The sequence below is a fragment of the Canis lupus genome, chromosome 37, assembly GCF_003254725.2.
Source record: "Canis lupus dingo isolate Sandy chromosome 37, ASM325472v2, whole genome shotgun sequence".
Taxonomy (NCBI): Eukaryota; Metazoa; Chordata; class Mammalia; order Carnivora; family Canidae; genus Canis; species Canis lupus.
This window is the reverse complement of record NC_064279.1, coordinates 24,023,762-24,033,391: the sequence shown is the minus strand read 5'-3', so window position 1 is coordinate 24,033,391 and position 9,630 is coordinate 24,023,762. Positions and strand designations below refer to the sequence as shown.

General features: G+C 47.6%; 1 long non-coding RNA gene across 3 annotated transcripts; it reads right to left on the bottom strand.

The window, feature by feature from the left end:
- Nucleotides 1-229: 229 nt before the first annotated feature.
- Nucleotides 230-8,315, bottom strand: LOC112656651 (uncharacterized). Of its 3 annotated transcripts, none has more exons than XR_007408934.1 (4): nt 7,652-8,315; nt 3,774-5,341; nt 3,387-3,483; nt 230-1,381 (listed from the first exon to the last, which is right to left on the bottom strand). It is a non-coding gene; the product is annotated as an uncharacterized LOC112656651 (long non-coding RNA). The 3 variants fall into 3 exon arrangements; XR_003134551.3 differs by lacking the exon at nt 230-1,381 and adding an exon at nt 1,700-2,220 and having other exon boundaries at nt 5,188-5,341; XR_007408935.1 differs by lacking the exons at nt 230-1,381; nt 7,652-8,315 and adding an exon at nt 1,700-2,220 and having other exon boundaries at nt 3,774-4,200; nt 4,932-4,987.
- Nucleotides 8,316-9,630: the final 1,315 nt, after the last annotated feature.

The window sequence follows — 9,630 nt, the reverse complement described above, 5'->3', positions numbered from 1 at the left end:
AGATTAAACCAGTGCTTCTCAAACTTTTCCAATTTGGGATTCTTTTAAAACTCTAGAAGTTACTGGGAATTCCAGAGAGCTTTTGTTTAGCTGGATTACCTATTGATGTGCATTATGTGATAAATTAACACTAGGACATCTTAAAAATATGTATTTGTCAATTCATTTTAAAATAACAATAAACACATTACATGTTAACATAAATAATACGTAATGAAATGACTATTTTTTAAAGGTTAGTGAGAAGTATGGCATTGTTCCACATTTTTGCAAATCTCTTTAATTTCTAGTTTAATAGAAGACAGCTGGATTCTCATATCTGCTTCTGCATTCAATCTGTTGCAAGATCACATGACAGTTAGCCTCTGGAAAAATCCAGTGTATACTCATAAAAGAATAAGTGAAAAAAGCAAATAATGGCTTAGTCTAAAAATAGTTTTGACCTCCGAGGTGCCCTGGAAGGGTCTCATGGCCCCACTTTGAGAACTGCTGGCTTAGACTCATCAAAATTACCTTCTAAAGAGGGGGGTGGGGTGGACCTCTGAACAAAACTGGATCCAGATGGAAAAGGGAAAGGGGCCTGGGTTTCAGTAGCTATCAACTGCGTCGCCCTCACTGATACTCAAAACAGACAAACAGACAAAAACGACTGCCATCAACCATCTTCTACATTTCTTTGCTTATTTAAAGGGCATTCTGACATGAAAGACAATTTCAAGGTGAAGGATAGTAGTTTTGATCGAATACATACAATTTTATGAAAAATTTACCACGCTGATTAGACATGGAAGGAGGGGGGGAAGAAATGGAAGGTCTGCAGCTTGAGAAGCAGGAGGAAGAAGATGGAATTTACTGAATGAAATAGAGAACCAGATGGGGTTGGGGCCAGGTTTGGGGCAGAAATGATGAATTCCACTGTGGACATGTTGAACTTGATGGGGCCTGGGAGACAACAAGTGGACAGGTCAGGACTGAGCACGGGGATCTGGAGCCGAGGGAAGGGTCATGGTTAAAGGAAAAGCCTGGGAGTCCTATGTATGCAGATGACAGCTGAAGACCCTGCAGGAGAGGAGGTGGCCCTGGGGGACAGGACAGATAGGAGATGAGAGACAGCCTGGGGGGATCCCTGAAGAGCGCCCATCTTTCAAAGCGGGTAGGAGAGGAAAGACAGGCAGAGGATGATGAAGAGCAGTTGCCAGAAAGCTAGGAGGTCATGTTCCAATCAATGGTCTTGAGAGTATTCAGGAAGAGAATAAGATGGTGAAGGGAATGCGTGTGAACTGGGTTCTAGAAGGCGGTGTGTATGGGCATGGAGCTGGTTTGCTGGCGGCCTTCATAGTTAGCCTCCAGCCTCCAGTGTCTGCAGCCTCATGCTTCCTCCCTTTTTAAAAACAAAAACAGAGAACAAGAAAAGTGCATTCAGCAAAGAATCTCTAGGGACACCTGGGTGGCTCAATCCATGAAACATCAGACTCTTGATTTCGGCTCAGCTCATGATCTCAGGATATGAGATCCAACCCTGCAATGGGCTCCATACTGAACATGGATCCTGCTGGAGATTCTCTCTCTCCCTCACCCCCTGCCCCTCACCTCCCTCCCTGCTCATGTGCACACACATGCTCTCTCTCTCTTAAAAAAAAAAAAAAAAAAAAGGAATCTCTAAAAATTATTTTTTTAAGTTTCTTTATTTGACAGAGAACACTAGCAGGGGGAGCAGCAAGCAGGGGGAGAGAGAGAAGCAGGGAGCCTGATGCAAGGCTGAATCCCAAGACCCTGGGGTCATGACCTGAGCCGAAAGCAGATAGACGGTCAACCAACTGAGCCACCCAGGTACCCCCTTAAAATTATTTTTAATGATTGTATCATTAAAAATTAAAATTATTGTATCATAGTCTGCCATTTGGATATGCCATGCATTAGTGTACGCACTTATAATAGGTATGCTGACCAAAAAAAAAAAAAAAAAAAAAGCAAGACACCAAACAGTATATCAAGTGTGATGCCAATTTTGGGGGTCTTTCTAGATATACCAATGAGTCTGTACATGTGTGTAAATTGACCCACACATGGTTAAATAAAATGAGGCTCCCGGGATATGCTTGGTCGGGATTTGGCTCGTTCGTTCTGCTGAGTGCAGCTGCTAGCTCTGTAAGCTGATGAGATTTCGAGGGGGTGGGAGGGTTTCAGTGCCAGGTGGCTGGAGAGGCCAAGGAAGAGTTTCTTGGGAAAAAGAGAAGAGACAATGAGACAATTTCCACCAGGATTAAAAATTTGGAGAAAGCACTCAGATGTTTAAAGTGCAGGGGAGGAAGGCTCGATCTGTTGCGTCGTGTGACATAAACATCTCCATCATCTCCCAAGAAATTCTAGAACAATCTACATTAGCCGGCAATGATTTAGAAATTGGAACGGGTGAGACTGAGGGGCCCAGGGAGACTTGGTCACGTATGAGTTATAAGACAACCCTAACAGCAAAAGTAACACGGACACCCCTCAGTTCTTGAACCAGGCAGTGCTGAGTAAATCTTCAAAACAGCCTTAAGGCATAGGCACCATGATTATCCCCATCTTACAGATGAAGCAGCTGAGGCAGAGAGGAGTCTATCATCTCTGGAAGGTCACAGAGCCACTAACTGGCTTGGCACCTGCCTCGAGATCTAGCTTTGAGCCTCCGCACACCACCGTGCCTCTCGGTAAACTATGCAGTCTGCCTATCAGAACTGGAGCAAAAGCTCTGCAGTTGTCTCTGGGTTATGCGAGCACGGGTGATTTGGGTTTCCTTGTTTATGTATGTGTCCATATATTTCATATTTTCTACAGTGATCGGGTGTTACCTTCACAATCGTATGAAAATATGAAAAGGATCTTATTATATCGTCCATTACATAAACATCAGTCACAACTGATCAGAGGGAAAGTGAGACCTCTCTTAGGAGGATTTATGTTTTAATGAGAAGCAAATTCCTACCCGGAAGGAGAGCCATTTCTCATCAGCAAGCAGGCTGGGGAAATGCTAGAAGGGAGGGAAATCCCTCACACTAGGAAGTCACCCCACCGCTCACCAGTGCCTGGCCACAATGGTGCTCCCTAGAGCAACCCCTTGGAAGGAAGGGAATGGAAGGGATAATGACCCCCAAATATGAGCCAGAGCTTACAGAATGTGTGTGCCCCTGACATTCTTTGAGCTGTCCCCTTACGTTAGCATGATATTATACAGTAAGTGCTCAGAAAATGCCTATTAATTCATGTGATTTTCCATGTTCACGGCTGACCTACAAAGAAGGAGAGAGCGCATACTTCCCCCAAGGAGGAAGTTCAAGAAGGCTTCTGCAACCACAGCATGCAGCCCCAGAGGGACCAGATTTGGAGAACATTTCCCAACATACCTGACTCTGCTCAGCCTAGCAGCAGTGAAGAGGCAGAGGGATGCCCACTGGGACTTCTGATAACTCTAATGACTTGAGCAGAAACAGCATGGCCCAACTGAAAAACAAACAAACAAAAATAACAAAATACCTCCAGGTCTGGGTATGAGTCCCAGCTCATAGAAGCTTGTAGAATTCAGGGTTTGATAGGACCTCATGGAACTTCCCATCCCTACTCCCAGCCCACGTGCAAACCCCTCCTACCATCTCACCACCTGGTGACCCTCCAACCTCCCTCTGACCACCCCTCCCTGGGTCCCCAAAGAGCCCATTCTATGAGCAGTCCTCAGAAAGATGTGAACGGCTCTAGAAATGTCGATCACATGTGGGGCAGGTGCTCTAAATTACTTTAAGAGGTGAAGCCTCGGGACGCTTGGGTGGCTCAGTGGTTGGGCGTCTGCCTTTGGCTCAAGGCATAATCCCAGGACTCTGGGATCGAGTCCCGCATCAGGCTCCCTGCATGAAGCCTGCTTATGTCTCTGTTTCTGTCTCTGTCTGTCTCTCTCTGTCTGTCTCTCATGAATAAATAAATAAAGTCTTAAAAAAAAAAAAAGACGTGAAGCCTGGTTGACCGGTGAGCCACGACATTCATGAGATGCACCTCCGCCCTCTCTCACAGCCTCTAGGCAACAGTCTGTGATCAGGGCAGCCCAACCCACCTGCCCATGCCCTCTAGAATGCTGGATTCATGTCTTCAAGCCCTATTTCCAGATAAGACAAGTCACTCTGCGGACCTGTCCAATCTCCAACTGTTCTTAGGCCTCCATTTGCTCATCTGGAAAATGAGAAAGTCGGATGAGACGATCTCTTGCTGAAATCTAAGGCTAACACTGAGATCCTGTGATTACCCTTGAGGGTGACGTGGCAGGTGGGGAGACAGAAAGTACTCAGGATTCATGTGGGACTCACACCTGAGCTCCTGGTAGAAACAGCCTTGGCAACTAGCAGAGGCTCAGTCATGAAAAGTGGATGTACTAGAATCAGAGAGCCGGGTGACCCCCAAGGCCCATGCTGTATACACAGCAAAGCCAGGGTCTCAAGTCAGCTGGGGGGAAAGGGTGGGGCACACCTGCCCGGCATCTGGTGGGCTGTGGGGGAAGCTGCCTACAGCTCCCACTCGTGCCCAGTCCTCCGAAATCACACCCACCCAGCATGGCTCTGGACCCGCAAAGGAGTCAGGAGATTGGGTCTTGTCCAGGTGAGGCTCCCAAAACTTGCTAGCAGGGCTGGGGAAACCACTGGGGCAAGGTTGCCCAGAAAGGCTCATGCACTGCATAGATGGGTTGGGGTGGCACCAGGATGCATCCACTGTGTTCCTCGGCCCTGGCCTGGCACAGAGCCCAGCTGGCAGGGTGGCAGTGAGAAGGCACGAGCTCCAGCTGAGATTGCCTGGCTCCCAGCCCCACTCACCCCCCGAGTCACAGTTGGACTACTTGGCTCAAGTAATTAACCTTTCTAAGCTCGGTTTCCTCATCTGACTAATAGGGATGCTATTAACCTACTCACAAGGTCCTGATGGGGGTGAAGCGAGATGATGTTAGTAAGCACTCAGCGAAGCATCCAGAACCTAAAACGTGATAGGGTTACTTAGCAGCAGGGGTCATCTCTGTCCGTCCTTAGACCTGCGCTCGCCCAGCCTCATCCCAATAACGGAGCTACTGCCCGTTCCTGAGCTTCCTGGGCTTGGAGGAAGTGATGAAAGGAAGGGGGCAGGAGGGAATCCCATGCCCAGTGATAAACCCCGCAACCCTGAGCTCCTCACCCAGTGTGCCCCCGTTGCTCCTGGCAGGAGGGCTGCAGAGGCAGTGGCTGTACTCACAGCTGGTGCGGACTCCAGCCCAGTACTGCCGGGTGGCCTAGAAGCACGGGTGGCCAAGAGGCCTCAGGGACAGAGGTGAGCAAGCAGGTCCTGGCACCTGGCAAAGAAGCAGAGGAAGAACTGTTGTGCAGCGATATGAATGCAGAGAAAAAGGAAAATCAGTGGGCAAAACCCAATGCGGAAAGCAAAACAAGGCCTAATCTTATACTACAAATATGTGCAAACACTGCATGGGGCACACTTTTTTTTTAAGATTTTATTTATTTATTTATGAGAGACAGAGAGAGAGAGGCAGAGACACAGGCAGAGGGAGAAGCAGGCTCCGTGCAGGGAGCCCGATGCGGGACTCAATCCCGGGTCTCCAGGATCAGGCCCTGGGCCGAAGGTGGTGCCAAACCACTGAGCCACCGGGGCCACCCTGCATGGGGCACACTTACATTAAAAAGAAAATGGTGGTTTATATGAAATTCAGATTTAACTGGACATCCTCTGTTTTGATTTGCTAGCTCAGACAGGGTGGACAGGAAGCGCTAGGACAGCAGGCTGGAGAGGGTCCTGGGGATGGGAAGAGGGGAGCTGGGCTCAGCCTGGGAGGGAAGGAGGAAGAGCAAGGACAAGCAAGGCGTGCAGGAGTCGTCGAGGGCCACCCCCGATGCTTAGGCTATGAACAGTGACAAGCTGTTCTCTCTTCTGCTTCTTCGTGCAGAAGAGAGAGAGCATTGAGGCCTCGCGTGCAAAGGCCCAGAAACGGCACGTGCTCTGAGGACAGCTGGCACCCAGTGTCACCAGTGTGGCTGGAGCCAAGCGCACGAGGCGAGGGGACCGGGGGGCCCCCACCTCAGGAGGCGATCCTCACTCAGAACACGTTCCCACAGGACTCTGAGCGTGCACAGCGTGCCAGGCTCTCCTCCTGGGATAGGCAGTGGGCACACAGGCCGCCCCCACCGTGTGGTTTACATTCTAGCAGGAAGCGGGGGTGCATTTCACACAATAAATAAGCAAAGGAGGTGATGAGAGCCAGCGACAGCCAGGACTAACCCCTCGCCCATATCGACCTGGCTAACTCCAAGCCACCTTTAGGTTTTACCAGGATATTACTCCCTGGAGGAAGCCTCTTCTGAAGCCCTGTAACGGGCCAGGGGCCCTCCTGAGCTTTCCCTGTAATACCAATCCCCTTTCTCTTTAATATTTAAAGCTCAAGAGTCTTTCCCGCCCTTCCTTCATCGGCCTGCTCAGTTTGTGGGTCCCTACAGCTCCCATTTTCCTGTTTCCTACGCACAGTCTAGAAGAGACCTCGTAAGACAAGCAGTCAAGACGTTCAAATCCACAGACACTCTTCCCAAGTTTTAAAATACACGACAGCAGTCCTGTTCGTGGCTCTTGTCCTGTCGGGACAGAAAAGCACGCTCCCCCACGCAATCCCATCGGGCAGGTGGGGGTGGTGGTGATGCACCCCCCACACACAGTGTGATGTGTTCAGCTCTGTGAAAAAGGTAGGGTTGGCATTACTCTTCTTCAAAGCTAAGGAAACAGTCCTGCAGAAATAAAGCTGTGTGTGCAAGATAAGGTGGCTGGTAAGGAGCAAAGTGGAGAGCTCAACCCTGGCCTGCCTTTTTCTCTCACTCTCAGAAACAGCTTTCCTATGTGTGTTTTTAACACTACTGACAGGTTTTACGGCGTGGCGGTCACGGCCATTCCCTGAAATGACACTGATCTCAAATCCGCACACAAGCAGTTCACATAGAATCATCTTTTTTCCCCAGCTTGAGGAATGGTTGACGAATAAAAATTGTACGTATTTACAGTGTACAGTGCGGTTTGGCACAGGTATACACTGTGTCATGGCCACAATCAAGCTACTCAACGTATCCATCACTTCACACTGGTATCATTTGCACGTGCGCGTGCGTGTGTGTGTGTGTGGTGAGAACACTTGAGATCGACCCTTTTAACAAGTTTCAAAGGCACAATGCAGTATTAAGAGTGGTCACCACACCATAAATTAGATCCTCAGGACAATAGTCATCTTATAACTGGAAGTTTCTACCCCATTTCCCCCAAGCTTGTGGTCACCACCATTCTATTCTCTATTTCTCTGAGTTCTGCTTGTGTTGATGTCACATATGAGTGATATCATGCAGTCTTCGTCTTTTGGTGCTGAGCTCATTATCCTTCGCATAATGCCCTCCAAGGGCATCCACACTGTCACAAAGGACAGAATTCCCTTCCTTCCGAAGGCTGAAAAATGCTACATTTTGTGTGTGCACGTGTGTCCACGTGTGTGTAGGTACCACAACTTCATCCACTCATCTGCCAACAATGCCCAAGTTGTTTCCATGCCTCAGTTCCTGGGAATAACATTGCAATGAACATGGGAGTGCAGATCCCATCTCCTTTGGATACATACCCAGGAGTGCAAATTCACAGCAACTTGCTGAAGGCCACACTGCTTAAAATCCATGCTCTTTTCAGCTCTCCCGAGGGAAGCATGATTTGCTCTGGAGAAGACAGGTGAAGGGAGGAGAAAGCAGCAAGGCTCCTTCTTGGGAGGGGACCCCACTTCAGATGCTCCTCTGGAAGAGAGATATTGTCTGACCCATCCATTTTGAAGCCATGCACAGAGCCACTGATACATAACTCTATTAACATGGGTTGCCTCTCTTCTTATTTTGTAGCACTTGTGGTTGGATACAATATGACCTGACTTGGACCAAAGATGGACACAGATTGGTCTAAGCCAATCACATAATTCCAACCAATTTACCTTAAAAATTGGTCCAAGGATGAGCAATAATGCAAATTTAAGCCAATCACACAAAAACAGACACATAGATCAATGGAACAGAATAGAGAACCCAGAAATGGGCACTTAACTCTATGGTCAACTAATATTCAACAAAGCAGGAAAAAGGACAGTCTCTTCAATAAATGGTGCTGGGAAAATTGGACAACCACGTACAGAAGAATGAAACTAGACCAACTTCTTACACCAGACACAAAGATAAACTCAAAATGGATGAAAAATCTAAATGTGAGACAAGAATCCATCAAAATCCTAGAGGAGAAAAAAAAAAAAAAAAAAACAAAATCCTAGAGGAGAACACAGGCAACACCCTTTTTGAACTGGGCCACAGCAACTTCCTGCAAGATACATCCATGAAGGCAAGAGAAACAAAAGCAAAAGTGAACTATTGGGACTTAATGAAGATAAAAAGCTTCTGCACAGCAAAAGAAACAGTCCACAAAACTAAAAGACACCCTACAGAATGGGAGAAGATATTTGCAAATGACATATCAGATAAAGGGCTAGTATCCAAGATCTATAAAGAACTTATTAAACTCAACAGCAAAGAAACAAACAATCCAATCATGAAATGGGCAAAAGACATGAAGAGAAATCTCACAGAGGAAGACACAGACGTGGTCAACAAGCACATGAGAAAATGCTCCACCTCACTGGCCATCAGGGAAATACAAATCAAAACCACAATGAGATCCCACCTCACACCAGTGAGAATGGGGAAAACTAACAAGGCAGGAAACCACAAATGTTGGAGAGGATGCCGAGAACGGGGAGCCCTCTTGCACTGTGGGTGGGAATGTGAACTGGTGCAGCCACTCTGGAGAACTGTGTGGAGGTTCCTCAAAGAGTTAAAAATAGACCTGCCCTACGACCCAGCAATTGCACTGCTGGGGATTTACCCCAAAGATACAGATGCAGTGAAATGGCAGGGACACCTGCACCCCGATGTTTCTAGCAGCAAAGTCCACAATAGCCAAACTGTGGAAGGAGCCTCGGTGTCCATCGACAGATGAATGGATAAAGAAGCTGTGGTCTATTATACATGGAATATTCCTCAGCCATTAGAAACGACAAATACCCACCATTTGCTTTGTCATGGATGGAACTGGAGGGCATGATGCTGAGTGAAGAAAGTCAATCGGAGAAGGACAAACATTATATGGTCTCATTCATTTGGGGAATATAAGAAATAGTGAAAGGGAATAAAGGGGAAAGGAGAAAATATGAGTGGGAAATATCAGAGAGGGAGACACGAGAGATTCTTAACTCTGGGAGACGAACAAGGGGTGGTGGAAAGGGAGGTGGGCGGGGGGTGGGGGTGACTGTGTGACGGGCACTGAGGGGGGCGCTTGACGGGATGAGCACTGGGTGTTATGCTATATGTTGGCAAATCGAACTCCAATTAAAAATATACAAGAAAATTAAAATTTAAAAAATTAAAATAAAAAAAACCCTCAAATTTAAGCCAATTGGCTCGTGGTGTTCACCTGGGAATTACAGTGTTTAGTTCAAGGTGGCCCAGTGAGAGTAAGGGCAGGACTGGGGCCGATTTCATGGGCATGTGACCTGAAGTCACACAGAGT